Source organism: Corvus hawaiiensis, chromosome 30, assembly GCF_020740725.1.
Source record: "Corvus hawaiiensis isolate bCorHaw1 chromosome 30, bCorHaw1.pri.cur, whole genome shotgun sequence".
Taxonomy (NCBI): domain Eukaryota; kingdom Metazoa; phylum Chordata; class Aves; order Passeriformes; family Corvidae; genus Corvus; species Corvus hawaiiensis.
This window is the reverse complement of record NC_063242.1, coordinates 9390070-9416210: the sequence shown is the minus strand read 5'-3', so window position 1 is coordinate 9416210 and position 26141 is coordinate 9390070. Positions and strand designations below refer to the sequence as shown.

At 38.5% G+C, this 26141-nt stretch overlaps 1 protein-coding gene across 7 annotated transcripts in view; it reads left to right on the top strand.

Moving 5' to 3' along the window:
• The window catches only part of SOCS6 (suppressor of cytokine signaling 6), a 123320-nt gene that overhangs the window by 39621 nt on the left and 57558 nt on the right, over positions 1-26141 (top strand). For 4 of the 7 annotated variants that reach the window (XR_007200387.1, XR_007200380.1, XR_007200384.1 and 1 more), the window contains exons 2-6: positions 12365-12413; positions 12821-12879; positions 13413-13901; positions 15280-16128; positions 24759-24840. The gene's annotated coding sequence lies outside the window, so the exon portion shown is untranslated. Of the gene's footprint in view, positions 1-12364; positions 12414-12820; positions 12880-13412; positions 13902-15279; positions 16129-20715; positions 20888-24758; positions 24841-26141 lie in introns of all 7 variants that reach the window. The other 3 variants (XR_007200382.1, XR_007200383.1, XR_007200385.1) reach the window with 3 other exon arrangements.

The following is a 26141-nucleotide window of genomic DNA, read 5'->3' as shown; positions in this document are numbered from 1 at the left end:
TCAGTAGATACATGGAATCACTCTTTCCATTTGAAACTAAAGTATTCATGCATAATGTCCTCCAATGGATGTCAATAATCTATGTGTCTATGGAGTGCTCTATACAGCTTTTGCAGTGTACCAAGAGAAATCTCTGTTCAACAGCATGTCATGACTTTATTTATATATCTAGATGTTTATTTTATTAAAGAAACACAATCAAAAATTACAGCTCTGTCTCCTGGTTCTTTGAGAAAAATGATGCAAGGATTCTTTCAATCCTAGGAGAAGTTACACACCAGTGGGCCTGCTTTGTGGAGCCGCCTGGCAGTTGGCCAAGTGCCGATTCCACAGGCTAAGATGTTAAAGATAAAATGTTTTAAAAGCAAAACCTTTCACTTAATCTTGGGTGCTCTTTGGAGGAAATTAGGGACATACTTAAAATAAATTTTCAAAGTATTCTAAGCATACTTTGTCTGGGTTTTGCTACTGACACTTGGATTTGGTGTAGCCAATATCCAAGGGGTATCTCTGAATTCCCAAAAAGAAGGTTGAACAGGTTTCTCCGGAGAGGCAAAGGTGCTGTGGGGTGTGCATCTCCTTCATTCACCTCCGGGTGAAAGAGGTGACCCAAAGCCTTGGGGCTGGTCACTATGGAAGGTAGTTGTTAGGGGAAGGAATATTTGTATAACCATCATTTCACTATAATAAAGAATTAATTAGATAATCACTTCAATTTTAGTAATACTGTTAGAATGCTAGCAATTTAAAAATCTTGATATAATTATCTTTTTCAAGTATTGTAGAGCCTGACAGCAGTGTATAATTACCAGTTAGTAGAAAGGGAAGAACAAGAGTATCCAGTTAAATATATTAAGGAAGACCACAGGTTCATAGAATAGTTTGGGTTGGAAGCACGATCTAGTCCAACTGCCCTGCAATGAGCAGGAACATCTTCAACTAGATCAGGTTCCTCAGAACCCCATCCAACCTGACCTTGAATGTTGCCAAGGATGAGGAATTCACTCTTGGAAACCTGCTCCAGTGTTTCACCACCCTCACTGTAAAAAACAATCTTCATTATATCTAATCTAAACTGACATTCCTTCAATTTAAAACCATTACCCCATGTGCTATCACAAGAGGCCCTGCTAAAAAGTTTGTCTTTCTAATACTCCTCCTTAAGGTACTGGAAAGTGCTGTAAGGTGTTCTCAAAGCCTTCTCTTCTCTGGGCTGAACAACCCCAGCTCTCTCAGCCTGTCTTCATAAGACAGGTGCTCCAGTCCTCTGATAAATTTTGTGGACTCCTCTAAACACGCTGCAACAGTTTCATGTCTTTGTTGTGCTGACAGCTCCACGATAGATGTTTTTACTAGCATGATTGGATTTCGTTGATATATACTCAGTATATTGCCATTTGTTGTTTCCTTGTGAGAATGTGATAGCAGTACCTCCCCCATTTGACTTACTCATTTTGCAGCTTTCAAATGAGCAGAGTCAGGCATGCTCATTTCTTTACATTAGCTGAGTTGTGAGTTTTCAGAAGGATTAATATATACTCCTTCAGCTTTCACGCCTTTGTGCTGTCCCGAGACTCATAAAGCAAGAGGGATTGATAGCTTCAGCATTTTACTCATGTAACATGGAGAAATCATTTGGAAAAGTGATTTATGGGGTTGCAGTGATATGGTTCATAAAGGATAATGCCTTTCTACTTAGAATTCACATTCTATTATATAGGAAAGGCTTTGGCATTTGAAAGAAAAGTCAGCTGTGGTATCATCAATTTATAACAGGCTATTTGAATGTGAAATAGAGGGAAACACCCCATCAAACATTTTATTCCTGGGAATGTTAGCTTCCCTGATAGTTAATTAGTCATGGAGGGTGCCATTTGACAATTAGCCATAGATTTGTGATTGTGATAAAGAATGGTTGAAAGAGAAAATGAGAGAGACACTAACTTATACAGCATTTCTGTATGTGTATGAGAGGTAATTTATTCAAGGACAAGCCCTTAATTCTTCTGTCTTTGACATGTTAAGATGACACAAAATGGGAAGGTTGAGACAGGCTTACCTAGCTTATTCCCACTTCAATATTCAGCAGCAATAATGAGATTAGAATATATTTTCTTGTTATCAGCTGATCCGATACTTTTCAATACACAGCAGAATGAAAGCTATTATAGTGGTCCCCAGATATTTGAGTCTATTCCCATTCCTCTTTCATCTTCCACAATTTTTATTGCTAGTTCTGATTTAAATCACAGCTCAGTTCTTTGCTCTCAGTTTAAAACCAGATCCTAACCATCAGCCTGGCTGTTTGTTGATTTTGGGAGCTACTCTGCCTGTGGCTACTGCTCCTTGCCTAGTGATCACAGGAAGCAACCAAGAACCTGCTGATGCAGCAATAACACAAGTAGTGCTCTCTGGGGAAAAAAATTTTTTTTTTTGAAAGTACACAAACATAACTGAAAAAACATAGTTTTGCTACTGCACTGGCATGGGCTGTGGAAGGAAGAGAAGTATCATCAGGCAGGAAGTTGGTTGAAATGAAAGAGGGATTTTTTGATTATTTAAATGAAATATGTCAGTTCTTCGTACTCTGTGCACAGAAGCAGAATAACAGGCTTAGAGGACACACCTAAATCATTGTGAAGAGTAATTGGGACCAGCCCCTGAATTAAGCAGCTGAACAAGCCAACGCCTCTCTTGCTACGTACAAGGAAAAATCAGACTAAAACTTCCTTTATATCAAAGAGAAGATTAGCCTTGTCTTCTTAATCCTTCTTCCCTTAATTATTTACTTCTCTGAATGTTGGTGGGGTGAAGTATGGGACTATTCTGACTATCATCACAATATGGAAAAGGTTTGTCGTCACAGAACAAACTTCTGTGTATTCTTAAATTGTCCCTATAAATTTTAGGGGAAAATGTGACTATATGCAAATATCAAAATGTGGGAGAAACAAAGGAAGTAAGAACTGTGGCACAGTCTTTTAAGGAGGGGTATGAAGTTAGGACAGTAGCTGTTTGACTTGATGGGGTTCAAATCTGGAAGGGGGCACAGAAGGTAACTCAGCAGAATTGATTCTCATTTAAGAAATGCCATTTTTACTTTTTGGATCACTTTTCCCAGATGTTTTCATAATCACTAAATTTATGTGGTTTGCTCTCTTTCTCTAAAGTTCTTAATGAAAACATCAAATTAAATAGAACCTTAATAATGACCTTATTGGTAGCCTGCAGTGATTGTGTACATAAAATCTTCAAATCCAGACTGGTTCATAATTATTCATTACAATTCTTAACTGCATTCATCAGAGACTGTGGTTAGTGTTTCTTAAGGGCCTCAGGCTTTATTCACAGGGAATATGGAAAGGTAAGAAAACTGCAAAACCAGAAGAAAAGTAGTTACTATGAATTATTTTAGCTTTGTTTGCTGCTACTACATTTTTTTCTAAGCAAAGAAGATAAACTACAAGAAAGACGAGTGCTTCAGTTCCACCTCTTTCGAGTATTGCTTCCATAGCTGCATTTTTTGCTCTTTCTTCCCTTTACCTCCTCTTACCTGTCCCTTCAACCAGTAGTAAGTGCTGTCATAAACCTGTCTCCTGTTATTGGTGACATGAGAAGAACAGCATATGTCTTTATGTGACAGGAGTCTTGTGGTTATAGCAAACCACTATCTTTTTTATAAAAAGCATATTTTTTTAATGCTTTATCTTTGTATTAGTAACTGCAGTGATATTCAGTACTCTGCAAAATGACTTATTTCTTTCAGTTACTTTCAGAGTTGCCTCAAACCTGTGGTATCCAGACCTTGGGGTCACTGAGTCCTTGTCTGTGCTACATGATGTACCACAGCTGTGAATTTCCTTACGAGTAATACGAGCTGTGAAATGATCTAAATGTGTAAGGATTTGCAGCATTGAGATCAAATTTATAATTTGCTTTTGGATGAAAATGTTGTTGCTCAGTTTGGATCCCTGGGATGCAAAGGTCAGAGGAGATGAAGGCTCTGGGAGGTGAAGGCAGTTCTCTGCCACTCTTGTGCCTGTGAGCTTGAAAACCAAATCTCCTTTGAGAACCAGTTGTAATTAACACTGTTTTCTGGGTAATGGAGGATTTTGCTGCCCAAGAGAAAAGCACAGATAATACAAACCTATGTAAATGAAGTCTAGAAATAAGGGATCTGTGCAAAGGCCACACAGCCTACTGTCATGTACAGAAAATGTTACTGCTTTCAGTCCTGAGATGATTTGTGGTAAAATTAGCCTGAATCACTGAGAATGTCTGTTTCTGGAGATTTAAACATGGGCAGGTTTCCACTGCAGCAAGGTGGATCTGAGAGACGTTCTATGATTTTTCAAGCATGTGACATGATGGCATTACTGGAAGCCAGTAAAAATCCTGAAAGTGTCCAGAGTCCTCAAATCCCATATGGAAGAAGAAGGGGACATATCTGAGGAAACCAAACAGGTAGAAGTAGCCTTTTGTCTTCTGAATTAAGGAGAAAATAATGACATTTCATTGTAAGCATGGCCTCATAATTGAAAGCAGGATCTTGTCTGGAAGGTTTAAGGAAGTTAAACCATTTGAAAGCTCTAGTCCCATGCTTTAGGACACTTTTTGAGTCTTAAACTTACAAACAAAATGTCCATGCACGAAAATTAACAACTAAGTGCTCAGAAAAATTCAAAAGAAACCTCCTAATCTTTCATACAAAAAATGATGCTGATCAGGGTGCTATCTTTAGGTGTCCTCCAACAAAGAATTCATTTTCAAGTGCTTTCTTTTCAGGCCTATTGTGTTATGGGTTACTGAGCCTAAATTTTGAATTACAAAATAAGTCACCTATTAATTACTTCTGTGAAACATGTTGCACACAGTTCCTGTTTAATCATGGAGCCTTAAGACAAGAGATATTTATGCATCTGGTGAGAAGGCCTAGAGATAATAGCCATTTTTTTGATTTCATGAGCAATTGATAGAAAAACCTGGAATTTATTTTTTTAATTTAAAATATATCTAAGGTAATAACACAGCTAACTTTTTTGTGTGTACTTAGCTAAAGGTTATTTTACTAAAAAAATATTTTTATCCTCTGTTTTTTTCCTCTCCTACAATTATTCTTTGGAAACCTTACTTATAGAAGGAAATATACAGCTCAGAATATTATATGCCTGACACCCAGTCAGTGGAATTTCACAATGGTGCCCCAGATGGATAGTGCCATACTAATCCTTTTATATTTTATATTTAAATGGAGACCTCAAATTCAGCCCACTCCTTTTAAGTTAAATTTTACTCCTATAACTAAATCTTTAAAAGATTAGCCTCTCTGAAAAATTAGCTGTTACATTTTTCAGCATATGTCTTAACATAAACTCTGCTGACATAAATTTGCATAAAGGATGCTACCTCAGCAGAGGGGCAGAAAGCAGATGGTGTAAAAGTTCTGGCTATATTTTCAGGAATTTTGAATCTGGCATGTAGTTTTATCTGAAAAACAGCGTGGAAGAGGAGAAGAAATTCAGAACATAAAAATATTTTATGTCATTCTTCTCCAAATGAAATTTTTCACCATCTTCTTTTGAAATAGTTTGGTACTATTTTGAAAAGAGGGTGTATAGCACATTCAATGAAATGTTTAGGGAGGTATTCTTTTTCCCATCATGCTGAATGAATGAGGATGAACACACACTTTGGACTGATGTGAAATGAAATGGAGTCATCAATAGTATTCATTATTGATGAATAATGATTACTCTCGCTGTACAAGTAATTGGTATTTTCAGAAAGCTTCTGACCAAGTTATTTGGTAATCAAGAGCAGAATTCAGACAGTGGTAACTTCCTTTGCTACCCCTTCTTTCAATTTCTTTGGATGACCCCTTCAGAATTACTGAGTTTTGTTTTGAAGGTTACTAACACAGAGGAATAATAATTGATGTAGCCATATCTCTCTTATTTGCTATATATTGTCATGGCTCTTTACAAGTACTTCATTGCTCTGTGTCTTTACAGGATCTACCTTGGATATAATGGTCTTCATATTAGTTGCTGTATCTACTAATTACGTGTTGTAGAGCTTGCAAAACTGTTATCATTGATAACCTCTCTCTTTCAATATTCATATAGACAGAGTATGTTTTCTATGTTCTTCACACATTTTGAGTATTTGATATTTAGAATACGACCTGTCTCATTTCAGCTATCGGTTCTCTATTTTCCAGGGGCAAAAGAAAGTTTTAGAATCTTCTAGGATTCATGGGCTCATTTATCTACACGGTTCACTGCTACACCTATTCTCATACTTTTATTTATATTGCAATAAAGTCAGTAATTGTCACTGAAAAGGCAGAGATAGAGTAGTAATGGATCACTAATTCTGTGGCTTTCATGCCATTAAACTGTGTGTAACTAAGCAGCGCAGAGAGTTAGGGGTGGAGTAGAACCTGGCACATATTCAGGAAAATGCATTTCCCTTTTCAAAGTGAAATGTTGGATGGCTTCACTCGTACTATTGGTGACAGGCCCCACCTAGCTGATGGGAGCACTGCAAGCCCTGCACCATCAGGGGAAGAGCTGGGGTGTGGAGGAAGTTGGTTTGGAGATTTGTCAATGCCTCGATCTAAATACCCTATGAAATAACTGACACAGTACTTGACTAAGAAACAATGGTAACACTTTATATTTTCCACCAAGTATCTCAAACCTCTTGCAAATACCATTAGACTCAAGTGTTCACTAATAAGAATAAATAGCATTTAATAAAAGTGGAACATGCAGTGAAAGAAGTAATCCTATTTTCTATTATTAAGTCATTTTCTGGATTTCTCTCTGAAGTTGTGATAGCATTTTTGCATAGATTTTAACCAGGTAAATGGCTCAAGAGAGCCTTGGTTAATATTATGTAGGAAATCTACTGCAAAACTGGGAACAGAACCCAGATCAGAAGTCACCATGCTTTTGACTACTAGGGAGACGATAACAGCTTGCAGAAAGGTTCACTGCTTCAGCTGTGTCTAGTTTTGTAGAATGAATGGTGTGGCATCACATGAATGATTAGTGTGGGTCTCGTCATTCTTGGATGATTCATTCCCTCACACAGCTGGGGAATTGGACTGTCCAGCAGCTCCTGCCCTGGGACAGCCTGTGCCAATGCGGTCATACACTCTCACCAGTCACAGGCAGGGAAAGAGCCATAATTGCTCATTTTTTCTTTTAGGCATGTCTTTCTGGTCCTAGAGGGATCGATGGCACAAAGTCCATCTGACAGCTGCTTACTGGTCATGTCCTTTGGGGGTCAGTTCTGAGGCCGATTCTGTGTAATATGGTCTTAATGAACTGAATGATGAGGCAGAGAAGATATTTGCTGTGCTCTCATCAGATGACAGTGGGCAGGGCTGCTCTTCAAAAGGATCTTTGTGGGCTGGAACAATGCAGGTACTGCGAGAAGTCAAACACTACCAGGTACAGTCCTGCATGTGGGATTGAATAATCCCATGCACTGGTACAGTGTGCAGATGACTAGCTGGAGGAAAGGCCCTGGGAATCATGGTGAACAACAAACTGACCATCAGCCAGCACTGTGTCTTTATACTGAAGAAGGCTGGTTGCACCCTGGGCTATATTAGCATGACTGCAGCCAGCAAACCAAGTGAAGTGTCTCCTTTTCCATGTTTGGTGCTTGTGAAATCGATTCTGAAGTACTGCATCCCATTTTGGACTCACCAGAGAGATGCTCAAGGGTCTGGAGCACAAGGTGTATAAGGAAAAGCTGAGAGGATTAGGCTTGAACAAATCCAGCTTTGAGCTGAAAGCTTGGAGAAGAAAAGACTGAGATACAATACTGTTATTGCTGTCCAGAGCTGCCTGGTGGGAGACTGTATAGAGGATGGAGTGAGACTCCTCTTGGAGACACACGGTTTTGAGACGAGAGGCATGAGTTGGTAGGTGAGAATTTTCTTCTAGATGTGATGATTGTCAGATATTCTTTTATGTAAGAAATATAGATATTTATTTGTAATCTTGAGGATGGTCAGGCACCAGAACAAGCTGCCCAAAGCATCTTTGGAAATTCCATTATTTAAGAGATTGATTCAGTTAGACAAGAACAGGAGCGACCTACTTGAAGTGGACCTCTTTAGAGCAGGAAGTTGAACTAGATGACCTTGAGAGGTCCCTTCCAGCCTGACTGATTCTGTGACTCTTTCTAGGTTTGTGTAGTTTGATGTCATGAACACCACTGTACCATTACAAGTTTTGCCACAGCATGTTAGAAGCTGCTTATCCTGTAAGTTATTGGTTTGAACCTTTAAAATGAGAATTACATGGTAACTGAGCATTTATGACCAAAGAGTACAGCTCTATTTTCTGCAAGGCTGTCAGACCTTTGGTGGGTATTTTAAATTACAGTACATTGAAGAAAAAAATTGAAAAAACAAATTATTGATTATACTGTAGAGCTGGCTGATGGCAGATGACACCAATCCTGTTTGCTTTCCTCCCTTCCTGATGTCATTTGGACTATATCAGCTTTCATTACAGGAGTTCCTATTTTTACAGTTATGACGACTTTCCTGCAAGGTTTCTCATGCTTGTTTGATTCTGTCCTCTTGAACAGATGAAATGACCTCAGTGCCCCAAAGCACATCATTCTTCTGTTCACATCAGTGGATTTTCTTCCTGTCTCCACCCATTCATGGTTTTGTGGCTGTCTTCTATAAATGACTGGCTTTGTGGTACTCACTGCAGGATGCTGCAGCTTCCCAGCTTCATTTGTCATTTGCGTTCAAGATATATAAAGCAGGCTACACTTCAAATCTTGCAGTTTAACACTTGTACCTGCCACTTCCTAGTCCTCTGACTGTGAATCACATATATTGAAAATAAATCATTGCACATTTGGGTTTCTTCATTGTTTCAAAAATGTTTGATCTGTGTTATCACAGCAGACACAGCTCTGCCCTTATGAGACAGGAAGCAAGAAATATTAAACAAATGAGAGAGACAAAAGTAGCAGCTCCACTGAGGCAGCAGGGCACTTAGCAGCAGAAACTGCAGGATGGACTAACAGGCTCACTATATTCATCAAGTACCTGATAGGTTAATGCCCAACTCCCCAGCGCATGAGAGGTGTGTCTGTATGAACTGGCACAATCCATTCACATGTATCCAAGTCCAAACAGAAGAGTCGTCTGTGAAAACACGTTCCAACCGTGCTCATGCCACAGAGAATGAGGCTGAAAGCAACCAGTGGGAAAGTAAAGTCTTTTGAATGTTTTGCAGTTTATTTCTGACTTCCCCGTAGTTGGCAAAATTAAAATTTCTTCTTGAGTTATATTTAATATTGTCACAGTACAATAAAGCCAGGCTGAGGTTTAGGTAGGTGTCCTTGGACTACTGCTGTGGGTTTGTCTAGGCTGGGAGAGCAATGATTTACACTGCGGTTGGTAAATGGTGCATTGATGGGTAACAACATGATAGCTTGGGGGTAGATAACCTTAGGATTGGCTAGAAGAAAATAGCGCTGAAGCTAGAGTCATACTTAGTGTGGTGACACACTTTTTAAGTACAACCTATATTTTCATCCAATAAGGGTAGTAAATGAAAGTAGAAAACCTGCAAATCTGTTCAGTGTGGCAATACAGCACCAGGACTGTGTATAGGATTAGGAGAAGGGTGTGTCCTTTCTTTGTTCTATTATGCAAACCAGACAATACATTCGGTAATTCAATCTAATCAGACTTTCACAATCAGGTGCTGGCATAGAACTATAGCAAATATTTCCTGAATCCTTAGCCAGCCACATTTACAGCAATGGGGAAAAAATACAACGTGGTAACCCCTTCACTGCCTGTGTCCATCACATAAGAGCCAGCTGTCCTATGGACTCACTTTGATCTGATAGGCCATAGTTACCTACCATAGCAGGAGAGAAATTGCTGCTTATATTTTTACTTCTGTCAAGGTTTCTCCACAGCCTCCCAGGAGCAGGTCTGTTCCCACACTGCAGCCTGGTGAGATCCACCCTAGGTCACCATCAGAGCCTTTTGAATGTTCCTTTTTAAGGTTCGTTGATAATGGGTCTTCCTCTGGGAGCCATAAGGATGTTTATTAGGCATTTGTGGGTACCTGATCTGTCTTATTGTCAGCTGCAAATCAGTCTTCTAAATTACAAGTGAATCAAGGCTTTTAGCAAATGTATTCAAAAATTAACTGAAGATTCATGCGAGTTTTCTACAACTGCTAGAAATACCATCCAATAATGTAATATCACAGCTTTGCAGAACAGGCTGTTAAAATGCCATGGTATGAGCAGAGACAAATTAATTAATAAATGAACAAAAACCCTTGCATTGTAGAAAGAGCTACTAATGTTAAAAACACTCTCAAAAATGTAACTGTGAAATGTAACAGGATTGATTGATTCACTTTTTAAGTGATTAAAGACAACATTCAGGAACACAAAGAAAATTCATATTTCAATGAATGACAGAGATTACAGTATCTGTGCAAGGAATGATCAGAACAGCAAAATGGTCCCTGCGCCAGAGCCTTTAAACAGCAGAGGTCAAAAGTTTTCATGACTGTTACAGGAAAAAAATCGATTTCAGAAATTAAATTCTGGATGCAGCTATGTATGCATGCCATCTTAAAATGGATTCAGCTTCCTAGGAAGGTCTTTACTACCCTCAAATCACTCAGAGATGTAAATTTACTACCATTCCCTAGTCCTGCTTTTCTATTCCTGAGAGATTCCCAGTCCCAGCTGCTTCCCTCAACACTTTTTTGATGACTGGAGCCAGTTAAAGGGGAGAAACAATATTCATGACCCTCTGCAATTAAAAAGATCTCAGGTTTCTGACATTAAATCTAAAATTCTTGCAGGAAAGTGTGTGTGGGTGTGCAGCCTAGAGATTAAATGAAATAATTCTTGCCAGCTTCTGTTGAGCAAATTAAAGTAATAAATACATTTAATTAAATGAATATGTTCAAGGATATTAACTACTTACAGAAACTATATTGAAAAAAGCAAGTTAAATTCATTATTGGAAATACTTCTATATTTTCTTTTTATTCTTGGTGAAAAACTAGCAACAATAAGGACCAAAAAAAGATTTAGGATGATACTTCCAGTCCTTGACTGCTGGGAAAAATTCTCCATTAACTTCAAGAGCATTTAATCAGAGAGCAATTTATGCCATTTTTGTCCTCAGTTGCAATTTTTCTTAATTTTCAGTTTCAGCATGTCTCTTCTGGGTGAACATCTTGTCGATTTTCACCAGTTTAGCCATGGCACTAAAGCTGTGGGAGCCCCTGCTGCTTAGAGGCAGCCTGAACTGGTGGTTGAGGACATTGTTTCACACTTGAGAACACTCTTTATATAACTGTTCCTTGCTGCCTCTGGCAAGGTAGAGCCATGAGGAATAAAACTCTTCATATATTGCAAGTGGTTTTTATCCTCTTAAATATCCAGATGTGATGGGCGAATAAGATACCAGAATTCGGGTTAGATTTAGCAAGTTGGAGGAGGAGGAAATTTGCATTAGAATAGGTATAACTTAGGTGTAGTGTCCTGAAGCTGTCAGAGAGTCAAGGGAAAGTTCTTTGATTCAAAAATCAAAGAGCACTCCTTACAAGACCATCATGTGTGAACAGCAGTTCAAGCTAAAGAGGCTACCTTCTAGGTAAGATGTGCTGATCCTGCTGTGGAATTCTGTGTTGTTTGCAAGGTCTGGCAGTTAATACTGGTACAAGTTTTCCCACTGTTTCATTTTCTCTTCATTTCTGTAAGGGTCTTCAGGTTTCACAAATATGATCTTTCCCTCTTTAATTCTTTTTCATTCTTTATTTTGGAAATCTAAAATGTTCCCTAATTATTTAATTAGGCTCACATTAATAATTTCAATTGCAAACTTCTCACAATATGTCTTAATTTTTTTTTGTTCTGGCAGACAGTCAAGGATTGTGCTCCTCAGTCATTAAGACTAACTACCAAACCTGGTTCTAATCAGAAGGATCTAAAAGTACTTCTGAGACTGGGGCTACACAGACATACTGACTCCTTGTTTTCATGAGAATGAATTAAATGTCAGAATCTGGAGGGGTCTGTAGTGCACAGGCATGACTGGGGAAGTGTGTATGAACCTAAATGTGGCCTCCTATACCACACTGCTCACAACGGAGGTCCCGGTCAAGATTGTCTTGGACTGGTTTGTTTGGGCTTTTTTGGGGGTGGTGGTGGGTGCGTTTCTGTTTGTTTGGCTGTTTTTTTGGTTTTGATGGTTTTGGGCTTTTTTTTAACAAAAGTTTCTCTTTCAGGTTTACTGACTTAGTTTTCTCAAGGTATCCTTCTCTTATTTTTCTCTAAGGCAGCTATGACTAACTCATGTGGGCTGGATCAGGATGATCTTGTGATTTGTAAGTATGTTCAGTGATCTGGCTGCACCTGTGTCAGAGTTTATTAGTGTAGATCCAGCAGATAATTGCTGTCTAGATTTTTAGTTTAGAAAGCAGAATGAAATTAATGAGTCTTGCTGCTTTCACCCTGCTTTAGAGATAAAAAGGTTCTAACAAACTGGATGAAGTCCATACAATTTTTTGCTTAAGATGGCCAGAAATGTATGTGGTACTAACCAGGTAAGGACAATTATCCTTGTTGCCGTGTCACTTGCATATCACTGTGTCTTGGGGTGACTTGATGTTGTATTCCCTATCACTGCACTATGCCCAAATGGGACTATTGAAGGGTGAGTGGGTCTTGCTGATCAGCCCTTGGCTCTCCAGCTCACGGATTCCACTTTCGTTTCATCCCTACGATTCGACAGGAACCGTCGGTGAAAAGAACGTAGTGTGTGTCTAGCTTTGGCCTGTGTGCAAATCTGAAGTAAGTAATGGATATTTTGAACCAAACCACTACACACTGTTATGCATATATCCAGCTCTAGAAGAAATAATCAGATAAATACATATAGATATGCACCCTGGAAACAAAATGATGTAACTTACTATTTAATTTAATACAACTGCACAATGAATTGTTTGCATCTAGAATAAAAGAGTTCTAGTTTATTTTACTTTTAGTTGAATTACAGAAATAATATCACTTATGCTTTTATTTCATCTTACAAACTTAAAAAGAAAATCAAATGAACAGAATATTGAATAAATAGAAACTTACCTGTTTGAGATGGAACAGAGATATAAGTGGGAAAAACTGGTAGGCTAAGACAAGCAGCCTAAAGAGATGGTGAATTGCATCCTTCCTTAGCAGGAAGTATGTGTACATATTGACAAACAGAAATGTGATAAAGGGATCTGGTTCAAATTCCTTTTCTCTATGAGATGGAGCAAGAGAAATGATGGTTACAGTCAGGCCTACTACATATGGAGAGTTTGTTCTCTCTTTTTGTTTTGCAGTTGTCCCCTTTACCTGCGCAAGAGTGCTACAGAAGTGCACAGAGCATACGTTTTATACATGGCAATGTATTGGAATGAGAAAAAAGGGCGGATTTGAATTTCTGGATTTCCTCATGTGTGGATGCATAGAACTACATTATTCTGTTGATGCTCAGTATATATTTTCACTGTTCCCAATCCAGATTACACTGAGGAGGTGCCAGCATTATTAATGTTGACATTATCAGTACTACTCCACACAGCATTGCAAACCCTGAATGCTTTTGCTTCCGTGAAGCATCCCTTTCTTCCCTTTTCTTCACCACCAATTGCTGCTGGAGCAGCAGCATAGAGGAAGGAATTGTGTTTGTCCTCTTCTTGGTCATCCCACTCCTATGCCTTCTTAAGAAAATCCTGGAGCACGGTGGAGCAGAACTACAGCATATGTGGGGCTATTTGGAGCCTGCAAATCTCACTGTGGGACTGGGCAAGGAAAAGGACTGTGACAGGGTAAGAGGTCCCAAAACCCTTAAGCAGTAAAGGAGACAATTTGTAGCTCATTTAATTCCTGACTAATGGGGAAGGGCAGGTTGGAAGAGGAGAGGAAGAAAGGTGAAAGACCTATGTTTTCACAAATATCAGCTGTGAAAAGATGTGTAAGGTATCATTATACTTTTCTGTTATCAGTATTACGGGAAATAAGTGTGATTTTGCCCATCAATACATCTTAGTCACAGACTATGCTCAGTTTTGGTGCATACAGTGTACATACATTCTTTATCCTTCTGCATATAAGAAGTAACAGATTTCATTACTCGTTCCCATCCAGCTCACTGCCACCAAAATTTTGTGACTGTTTTTCAAGCAGACTGATATGATGACTGAGCTGTCAATAGCAAGTTCCCAGTTACTGATGGTCTCTCTGGGCTCAGTTCAATCAGTTCAATTGACTTTAGACAAGAAAAACAGTCTGATACAAATCTATATGAATATGACATGCATACAATAATATGATACAGGCACCAGTATGTAATGGTAGCATTAGAAAAGCAGGATATTTTAGATACAGCTTTAGAGCCCTAAGTTCTCTTTCCATAGGAAGCTACAAACCTGCAGAAAACCAGTCCAATCTGACTTGAATGCCTTTCATTCTTAAAAGCAGCTGTCAAGGAAGTCCCGATAGGGACTTTAGTTCCACAAGACTTACGGAACTGGACTCTTTCTTCATACAGTGAAGTGGCCAGATATTCTTGCAAGTGCGTGATTGTAACCTTCAGGATCTGACCTATAGACTATAAATGTCAGATCCAAACTTTATTGCAGCAGGGAAGAGAAATGACTTCAATATTTTAAAAAGGCTTCTTAGTGAACCCCATCTGCTGCTAGCAAATCATGATAAAAATGACCAGAATGCTAGTCTGCTTCCACACACCCAGATAATTCAGATCATATATATTCATATAAACCTCATGCCAATTATTAGTAAATCCTACCTATCTCTCTCTCCTTTCCCCAGGAAAGTACTGCTCCCTTTTCAGCAGGTGGTGTACCAAGTGGAACAGGGTAGATGACAAAGCAGTATACCCTAAACCACTGTAGTACTCTCTTCACCTCTCTCTGAAGGGGCTTGTATACAATTCGAATTTTGGCCAGCTGCAGGTCCTTGCATAGCTTTGAAGCAGCTTTTTCTTGTAAATAATCCCATTTTTAGTTCTTTCTCTACTCTAGCACCAGGCTGGAGAGCTAATCCACAGCTCAGTTGTGAGCCCTGCTTTCACAGTAACATGTGGTGCTCATTCAATTTCAATGGACAGTTTCCATGTTTGCTAGGTGAGAGCTTTAGTTTGCAGTTAGAAGTTTAAAGTTATTTTTCTCTCCTCTTTTCAAGAAGCTATGTAAATTGGCCAAATCATGAGGACTTGCTAGTTCCAGTGTCAAGTCAGTGGCTCCAAAGACTACAAATACCAACTGAAAACAGCATTGCAGCAGCAAAGATAAGTGACTCTAATACTTTAAGAAAAATAGGACATAGATAACTTTTTTGAATGCCAAGGAAAAGATCTTAATGGTAGAACCAGAAAAAAACCATCTTGTCCTCTTTCACCAATAAATTTTGTTTTGAAATATTTATCTTTTCCTGAACTGCACACTAATGTACAAGCTTCAAAATCACACTGGTGATTAGATAGGCATTATTTAGATATTTCATAGTCATTTTACCATTTGATTTTTGTGGATGATCTTTCATGTTAGCAGTAAAACAATATCTTAACTTTGTCTCTTTCAGTTACATCAGTTTAGGTTTTGACCTAATTTTAGTATTGAACAGCTTCCAAAACTAAAATTGCTGGGAGAAATAAAGCTTTATTTTTCATTTCCCCCCCCCCCCCCAAACTGTTTCTGCATTTTTCTTCCTCCTCTGTACATCCTACTCACCAAGAGCCCAAAACTAATAAAAGACCTTATTTTTTCAGTTGACTGCATAAATGTAAATGGGAATTTATGAGAAACAGTGCTAAAGGCATTATAGTATATCAGCGCTTAAGAAATTTCTGAGCCACTATTTACATAGCATCCTTGTTCTCCTAAATGCAAATGTATAGAATATTTCAATTTTTTTTTTTTTCAGGATTTCGCTGGCCAAATTTGACCAAACATGTCTGGTCTGTTGTGTTTTGCGATGATGTTCTAATCTGAACCTGAAGTTTTCACACAGAAAAATCAGATGAGGACACAGGTATCAGACAAAACAGTTCTGTTGGTTTGCCATCAGCACCCCCTCGCGGTGAAATATATTATTTTCTTATCAGAAGTCATTTGATGGATTTGCTCGCACGGAGTAGAAGATCAAAGTTCTGGTAATGCCTTATAACATACACAATCTGTGAAAAAGCAATATTTGCAGGTCCTGCATGCTAAATTTTAGAAATTAATTTTGGCATGAAAAAGATGAGGGGAGGAATAACCCCCCCATTTCTTGAATCTAGAATGCTTGTAGCAAAATTTAAATATAAAGATGGGAAGTTTTTCATTCTCAGACATGAAGCCTTTATTATTACTATTTTTTTCCTGGCATTGAAGCTGAACTTTACATACAAAAGAAGGGGTTATACCTAAAATCTGTGTTGAACGTGATCTTTTTCAAAAGCATGTTGCTGCTGTACATTTATATTTTACTTCATTTAAATTTTAAAATAATTAAACATTATGTCTAAAGCAATTGATAATTAAATCTTGTTAGAAAACACATAAAAGCACTTAAGAAGCAGACTTCTTTGATTCAAGTGGCTAAATTCCACTGTTTTTCACTGATATTCAGGCTTCTCTGCTGAAACTAGTTACTTTTAATCAGAATAGATTTCTATATTGAAAGTAGACAGTACATGCTTAAAGCTTCAATGTAATTTAGGCAGACCAAAATCATAACCAGTTAGTAAGAAACTCTCGTTTGTTAATCTGACCAAGTGAAGATATTAAAAGTAAGATGATTCTATTAATTAAGGGAAATGAAGCTACAACACTTAAGTTTCTATTGGTGCTGCATATGTCATATTATGGTTTTGAAGGGTGTAAACAACCAACCATTTCTCTTTTTCTCTCCACTAAAAGACCTGTGGTTATGTGTATCAGCTTTGATGGCCACCAGAGTACCTGTGTTCCCTGACACATCGATTTTCATGTATGTGATGGTTTTGTAGACTTCCCACAGAGAATTAGGGTAAAAGCTACTAGTTTCAGTGTCCTGTGAAGTCTCATATCTGACATATGGTAAATCTCAAAAGAGCAGTCAAACATCAGCAAGGGTGTACCCTGCAGTCTCATAGTCTCAAAGTTCTGCATTTCTCACCTCACTCCATGTGTTTTCCTTCTCTACTTACTATAAGAAAACTGTTTTAAACATTATCAAAGTGATGGGCAGGGTTGAAATGGTCTGTATAAGAGGTTCCAGACTAGTGTAGAAGTGTAGAAGTAGTACTGTAGTAGTAGTGTAGTGTAGAATAGACTGAATTTACAAATTCAGTGTTTCTGGTTCTGTGTTTGGGATTCTGAGCAGCTCCTGCTTCTTTCCTCTTTGCTGACATCTCTTCTGGGAACAAAATATTCAAATTTTGTCAGCTTCAGTACAGTGTGGCACACTTAAACACCTTCTGACAATTTGGAGTTGAGCAGATGCCAACCCCTACTACTAACATCTATTTCTGGGTTAAGATGGATTGACAACCTTATTTAGTGCTGTTACCATTATTTGAATATCTTCTAAAGATGTTTTTATTTCCCTTTTTATTAGTAGTAGATCAAACCTACCAGCCCTAAAGTAGTCAAGAAGGCATTACAGAGCATATATAACCACTATCAAAAATGGGGGCAGATGTCACTAAAGAGTTAATGAAGAAAAGGCATGAAATGGGGAGGAGGAATTTGTATTACAACTTTTCACAAGTATCTCATCTGTTGGTTGATTAATACTGCACAACCTACTAAAAGATTGGCTATATCTCATATTTCTTTTACGTTGCACAGCACAAAGCAGACTCAGTTTGTCATGTTTAGCCTTCACTCCCCTTTTAGTCACCTAGCACTACCAATCGTTGTATCAGGAATGTTAGATGCTACATCCCAACCTCTCTCATTTTAGTCTTGTATTGCGGTCCATGAATCAGTCTATCCCTTTTTTTTGTGTGTGTGATGATATAATTTCCTTTCCATGTCTTCCTGTCTTCCATAAGTTTAATGCTCACTGGGTAAAGAAGTGTTTTACTTGTTTTCAGTAAGTTTCCTACTAATGTTTCAACAAGAACTACCTAGTTCTCTAATTGCAAGATTTTGTGAATAGCAGTTTTGTCTTCAGATTTTCCCCTGCCTTCATGATTCCTTAAGACCTCTTTAGCCTCATAGTGAAGACTCACAGCCTTTCACATCTCTTCTCACAAAGCAGGTCTTTATCTCCTTTGATTGTCTAGTTGCCCTTCTCTGCACCTTCTCTAGTTCCATCTCCTTCCTCAGATGCAGAAACCAGAACTAGGCATAGCAGTCCCAATGTGGACATGGAAAAAATTCTTAAAATGGCACAGTGATGTCCTGCTCTGAACACTTTTCTCTTGATGTCCAATATTTTATTGGCTTTTTTAGGCTATTGCTGTACAATGATTTCAGATAACTTCAAGTGATGAGTTCAAAATCATCCTAAATTACAACTGAGTTTTTATGAATGCAGCATTGTGTATGCAAGATTTAGGATAGTTTTTCCTTATTGCACATTTTCTGTGAACTCATCTGCCACCTTTTTACCCACTTAGAAAGTTTGTCAAGACTTTTTGGCATTCTGGGCCAGTGACTTGGCTTTGGGCCATCTCCAAGAGTGGAACTTGCTTCAGGCTTGCAGGTTTCACAGTACAGCAGTTTCTTCAGATCATTGATAAAGAAAGCTGAATGAAGCTGTAACCAGCATAATTCCCTGGGAAACTTGAGAGGAGCTGACTCCTCTTTATCCTGAGAAGTGTTCATTAAGCCTTGTGTTTTGATTCATATTAAGCTGTGAAATATTTTTCCCCCTCCAGTCCTGTGTTAACTGTTTTATTTAATGGTAGAATTCTGTTTAAAAATCTCTTAGAAGGAGTCTGCTTGATTTCTTTTATCCACATATCTATTTGATACACTCTGAGAACTCCAGAAGGCCAAGAAGCCAGTGTTTCCTGGCAATAAGTCCATGTTGGCTGCACTGTTCCGCTTGGAACACCGACTGCCCCCGTTACAGTGATTTGACCTTGGCTGGGTGCCAGGAGCCCTCTAAGCTGCTCTGTCACTCCTCTTCCCAGTGGGACAGGGGAGAGAATAAGATGGAGAACAACCAGTGGATTGAGATAAGGCAGTTTATTAAAGCAAAAGAAAGAAACAAGCATGTCCGTTTCTCGCGCTTTCACGTGTCGGAGGAAAATAACTTTAAGGGATGGGACTATGCAACTACACGAATTTATTGTTTAAAATAACAAACCCATCAGTCAAGGCGTGAGATTTTACAACATCTCCGAGTAATGGTGACTTAGTCACAAGATTTAGAGTTACATTGTAATTTATAACTTTCTAATCCAATAGATGCTTAAAACGACACTTTGTTTTAGATTAATGACCTATCACCTGTGGCACTTCTCACTGCAATGCAGCTGTGTCTTTACCAATAACTTCTCATGTCACGTACACACAGTTGTCTCTCTTATACCATCTACATTCTTAACTTAAACTATATAAAATCACACTATTTTATTCTAAAACTCTTCACCAAAACACCCAGTGTACAATTTTACTTATAATGATAGGAACACAAGTTTGTAATCCTTTTGCTTAAAGTGCACAAATCTCTGTCAATTAAGCCAGACCTAGTCTCTTCCAGGGTTGTAAATCAAAGCCTCCTTCAATTGCAGGAGTTTCTACTCCTCTGTCTCCCACACAAGCAAAAGTTTGTGCATGCATAGGCAAAGGGAAAAGTTGATCTCTACTTCCCATCAGTGAGCGATGTTTGGACACTTCCCAGGAAGTAGGGCCTCAGCACACATAGTGGTTGCGCAGAAGACAAACACTGAAGAATAACAAATGCTCCCCCATTCCTCCTCCCTCCCTTAGCTTTTATATCTGAGCTGACATTACATGGCATGGAATATCCTGTTGGTTAATTTGGGTCAGCTGGCCTGGCTGTGTGCCCTCCCAGGATCTTGCCCACTCCCAGTCCCTTGATGGGAGGAAGGAATATTAGAGGGACAGCACTGCTCAGCTGTAGCCAAAACGCTGGTGTGTTATCAATACCCTTCCAGCTACCAATTCGAAGCACAGCACTGTGAGGGCTGCTAAGGGAAAAATTAACTTTACCTCAGTCAGACCCAATACACCTCTGTTCTGCTTTTCTCTGCCAGTTTTGTTGTTTGGGATGGGTGCACTGACATGGTGAACTCATACAGGTGGTCTTCAATGTCTCTGATGAGCTACCCGTTGACACACCTCAGCTGGCCTGATGCTTCCACCTTTGCTGTTTTCAAATGTTTTATTCATTCTCACACAGTTTTGTGGTTGCCATTCAGGAGTAGTTACAGATATGGCTTCTAGGCCACTTTTCCCATTCATCCCACTCTACCTGCATAGCTCTGGCTTCTGCAAAGCCACTTCTCTTCCACTCAATTTGGCTATGCAGTGAGTGAGGGGCCTCTGCAATGCTGCTTTCCACAGCCTCTCTCCTCTTTGGAGTCTGCAGGAAGTGTCAGTGCAGCGGGTGCCCTTTTGGTTATTATGTGAGTCTGTCATGTGGTGATGTACTGTGGTGTACTTTTCTTTCCAGAAGAATTCACTGGGCCATCAGTGCAGCCCAGTTGCAATGTATAGGGGTAGTGGTGCAGTGACTGGTTTCACCCTTCTCTGGATACCAGCTGTGGTATTGGCTTCAGGGAACCAACACAAGCACTTGAACTGTCCCTGGTACTTCAGGTTCGGCCTGAACGCCTCCATAGGAAGTAAGTATCAATTTCTCTTGGGAAATGAGATCAGATGTGCTGGGGCAGTGCACCCAAACTGTGTGATCAATATGGGAGCTGTTATTCCAGAGAGACAATTTGCCATACCTCGTTTACTGTTTACCAGTGCAGAGCTTGAGGGCTTACATACTGATCTTCACTTAATATAGCTGTAATGGTGCACAGAGTACTTCCTTCATATCTTCCAAAAAATGAAGGGGAAATATTAATTTGCTCAGGAATAAAGAACTCTTGACAGTGTGACTTTGACAGGTGCTGCTAGAGAAGAATGAGCCAATCTGGGAAAAGCAGCACATGAAAACAGTAAGACAGAAGGACATCTCAAAATACGTCAGTTATCATTCTTTATTACTTTTGATTGACAGTGACTAAAAGAAGCTCATAGCTCTGAGCAAGAAAACAGTAGAGTGATGTCTGCCATATTTCAGAAGGCAGACTATTGTAATTTTCTGAGGTGTGGAAGGAGGAAATCCAAATGTTGTTGCTTTCTGTATCTAACACCAATTTCTCTTTTGAATTGAAATTACCTACAAGATTTTAAATTTTGTCTAGCTGTCTCACCTAAAGAGGTGAGAACTACATTGAGAATAGTTGTTTCTCACTGAATGCTGGTTATATCAGAATTAAGCACCTGCTACTCAGGCAGAAGAAGAATAAAAAAGCTATCAAAACAGGGCAGAAGAGAGAAAATGCAAGCCTAAAGTTAAAATTTTTTAAAAAAGAAAGAAGTTGTTCCTGTATTCCTTTTCCAAAACATCTGAAATCAGGAAAATGAAAATTGCTGTAAATTCAGGTAGTGGTATGGTGAAGGAATATATCTCACATCTAGGTGTTGTCTAGTGTTTGACTCTTTGCCATAGCCAGGTGACAGCTAGACTTCTCAGCTTATTCTCAGGCAACTGTGAAAAAGGAAACAAGATTTGCATTACTTCCCATCACCGTTACCTTCATTTTCCCATGCTGTACTGCTTCATGTGCTGCCATGCAAAGAATAATTGTGGGCATCCTAGAACAGAATTGGATTTTTAATTTGGGTTTTGTTTTGATGCAGCTGTGAAGAGCTACTTCCACCAGACTGTCCTGTGAAAAACCACATCTCTCCATCTGGTTGCCAAACAGGAAATAAAGCAAAACAAACCCCAAACACTGGTTTAGATTAGTTTGCTTTGAACTGGATTTAAAATTGCTTTATCTTGCTGAATAAACCCTTGTATTTATTTCATGCAAAATATTCCATGCTAATCTAAGAATTTTATTTTGCTGCCTTCATGTCCAAGGAATTGACTTACTTCAGCATGATCTCAGATACAATGCAGAGAGGTAAAAATACAGAGCATTAGAACCCTTGCTTCCATAGTTGGCAAATGGCAGAGAAGATTTTAAAGCTTCTTTGTGGAAAAAGCTCCTAAGAAGCACTAGTACCTACCCTTTTCTCTTATTTTACTTACATGTTCTTATCCATGGTATTTCTCAAATTAATTCCAAAATGTTTGCTATATTAGCCCATCAAATTTGTTTGCTTTGTAAATTATTTAAAATTGTGCCAGTTCTACATTAACAGTAATAGGTTACCCTTTTTTGTGGCTGCACCTGGTGGCTTTCTAAAAATATCTGATTTTAAGCCAGTTCTAGGTCTATACATTGATGTCAAACACGTTATTACATTTCTTCCCCATTTCTCAATTAACGAAATCTTTCTCCTAACAAAGAAATGATAGCAGAATGCAGTAAATTTTATGCCTTCTAATTAAGTGGACCTCTCAAGGGTCTAATTTCCTGCAAAATTAAAAACCGCATTTGTGTGAATACAGTGAAAGAAGGTCAGCAGCAGGAAGTGAAAACATTTTATTTCACAGTACTTCATACCATGGACATTTCTGCATTTCCCTACAATGTGGTTTAAGACTCTCCAGTGGAGATGAGATTCAGCTGGGGTTCCCCTGTGTAAGGAATAATTCAGATGCTACATCTTTCAGCCAGAAGATGATTTCCACCAACCTTAAATGAAACCCTCAAAAAATGTGCTCAACTAAAACCATTCTTCGAATTTCCAAATAACTCTGAAATAACCACAGCTTCATTCTTCAACAAGTGTTGTTCCTTCCCTTGAACCCAGTTAAACCACATGTTGAAGTCATGGCTTCAGGCATGAAGAACTTTAAAAAACCCCTCCTCTGGGTGATGCCAGCACAAACTTTTTCTCTGTACCAGGATTATTTGCCTTACTCCAGAGGTACCATGTTAGTTGCACTTACTCATGAAAACTGTAGGACTTGCAACTTATAGATGCAACTTTCAACTACATTGAACTCTGAAGACTCAACACTCTCCTCTTCTCCTGTAACACAAAGTAGGTTCAAAGGCCCTTAGTCTGTCACAAGGAAGCCTGGGGCTCATGGTAAATGGGGGCTGTGGAGGAGCCACATGGTTCCCTGACATTGCAAGGGAACCCTCAGTCACTTTTAGTCTAAGCAAACTCTCAGTTTCTTTAAGTTCTCAAGTCAAACTTTCATAAAACTTTTCAAACTTGTTCTTATCATAAAGTGAAAAAGCAATATAGAGCAATGTTTGTATCAGTAGCAGTATTTCATCAGAAGAGTGCCACTGGTAATATGATGGACAGAGGAATATACAAAGTGTCTTTTAGCAAGGGGTGATTGTAGTTTGTTAAAATCCTTATTGAATATTTTAAAATAATGCTGTTACTGCAGGCAAATTCAAATTGAGAACTTTACTTGGAAACACAGGAAATTGAGCTGGTAAACCGATGGGTTTTAGCTCTGTCATGAATGTGCTCCAACCTCAAATTTTGAATTTAAATCAATGTAACCTTAACCTGCAGAAACAGAAAACTGTAAGGAACAAGCACTGTACCAACTTTGAAAGTAGGACAGGAACTAAATGTAGAATTCAGCATGATACGATGTTTCTTAAAGGTAAAATTGTGGTCATGCTGAGATGTGTGATTGACAGTGGAAAATATATTTGGACTACTCAAAGATCAATTTTAATTGGAATTTAGGTCAGATGTAGGAAAGTAACTTTTAGTAACCAAAAATTTATGCCTGAAACTGACTCAAAATAATGATCAAAATCACAGGATTCAAAGGCCTAAGGTGACCTTAGAAAGTCTTACAATCCATTTGACTACTCTTAGGCAGGATTAACTATAGCTAACCCACTTTTGATATGTCTAACCTAAACCTTCAGTGTCAGAAAACGAAGTTTGCCATAACTAACTACCTTCCAAATATTATTATTCTTAACTTTAGAAAGCTATGACATTCCTTCCTTTCCTTATTTGAAACTGAAATGTACTTGTTCTGTCCTTTCCAGATATGGAGAATAATTCTTCCCATTTCTTTGCAGTTACTTGATTAAGAATTCAAGAATCAGCTTTCTCCTCTTTCCCTCAACAAATCTGAACAATTTCAATTTATTATCTTTGTTTTCTTACAAGAAGTGCTTTCCAGACCATGCTGTTAGACTTCTTTCAATGCATTTATATTTTTATAGCAGTTGCATACTTTGAACCCAGTAGCTCAGGAGAGGTTGGTTTATTCATGAATACAACAGAAACTTTACTACCTGTGTATTTTTTTGTTGTTGTTGTTGTTAAGAGATTGGTATTCCTTATATTTAGATATACTGCATGTTAAAATCACCCATTACTCTGGGTTCTTGTTTTCCTAGATATGGCCTCTGCTGTAACTTGTACAGCTCTCATCTGGTTTGTATATGAAGCTGTTGTGCTACACTTGAGTCAGGCAACCTACAGAAACTGGGAATGCTGAGAGAGTCCCTCAGCTGGAGTAACACAGATTTTGTAATTAATTCGTTGTTCTTACAGGACTCTCAATCAGGTTTTTCAGACACGCCCACAATCCACAGCCCCTTCTGTTTCATGAGCACTCTGAAAATCAAGACACAAGGTGAGTGAAACATGAATTGTTAGCCACAGCTGTCTAGAATGGTCTTTCAGAAGTTGCAGAGTTGCTGAGCATAACTTCTATTGAAAGGCCCTCTAAAACCTCAAACCTATGACTGCTAGTCATTGCTAGAGCAAAAATAAGTTTTTATTTTTCTCTTTTCCAGTTACTGACTATATTTTCCTTATGAAACTGAGGTATTCAGGAGTGACTTAATGACTTATAAATTGACAAGCTGTCTCAAAACTTCTGAATTTGTGACCATCCCATCTGTTACTTATCTGTTCCCCTCCCAAATGACTCCTGACTATAGATCAGCTGGTAGATGGAGCGTCTATCAACAAGAAAGATCTATCAAAGAGGTAAATTTTGGACAACAGAGAAAATTTAAATGTTGGAACCCTGGGTTTAGATAATTTAGGTTTCTGGGAATCTCCAAGTATACCCTTAGGTAAAGAATTTGGATTCTAGAATAAGCACTACGTCATTACCGGTCTTCTTCTGTTCCTTGGTTGTTTTTTTGTTTGTAAGTTGGGGATTTGTTTTTTTTTGTTTTTTTTTTTTTTTTTTTTTTGGTTAATTGGAAATTATGTTCCAGGAGAATGAGATTATCTTCTTCAAAGATTTCTGGAGTCCTTGAAAGAATAACCTTCCTCCAATGCCTGTAAGAAGGGCACTTTATAAACCTGTGCAAAACAGCAAAACATTGTCCTTGCTCAAATCTCTTGTAACAACTTTAAGATGTATTGATGACTAAAGAAAACTGCCAGCAGGTCAAACTCCCATCTTCTGTGATTTGTGCGTGTCATGTTGGCCATGACTGTCTCACTGTTGTTCCCTAACCTGTCCATATTGATCTGCTGTATCTTACATGTAGATGTCAGTCTCTGTGGAACAGAAATTAGGTTTTTATACTATGTTTTTGCTTAGGATGTTTCTTGAAGATCAATAGGTACTATGTTAATATGAGTTTTAGAAATCCTGTTGCCATTTTCTGTAGTTCTGCTATGTAGCTAATATCCTGACAAATTGATCCCATCAGAAATGCTTTCAGGATGAGAGACTCGTTCAGTTATATTGCATATGATCTTCCACAGTTATCTTGTCTGCATCTACTACAATTTGTTTCAATTAAACAAGGCAGTTTACTACCAAAACCCTGAGCAGCTCAGTTTAATGCTGAGTTTAGCCCTGTCTCAGCTGAAGGAGGGACCAGGAAATCTCAAGAGGACCTTTCCACTCCAAATTATGTAATGGTCTACATTTGTCTTTTTGCTTTTAAAATAGTTTTTCATTTTTATTTC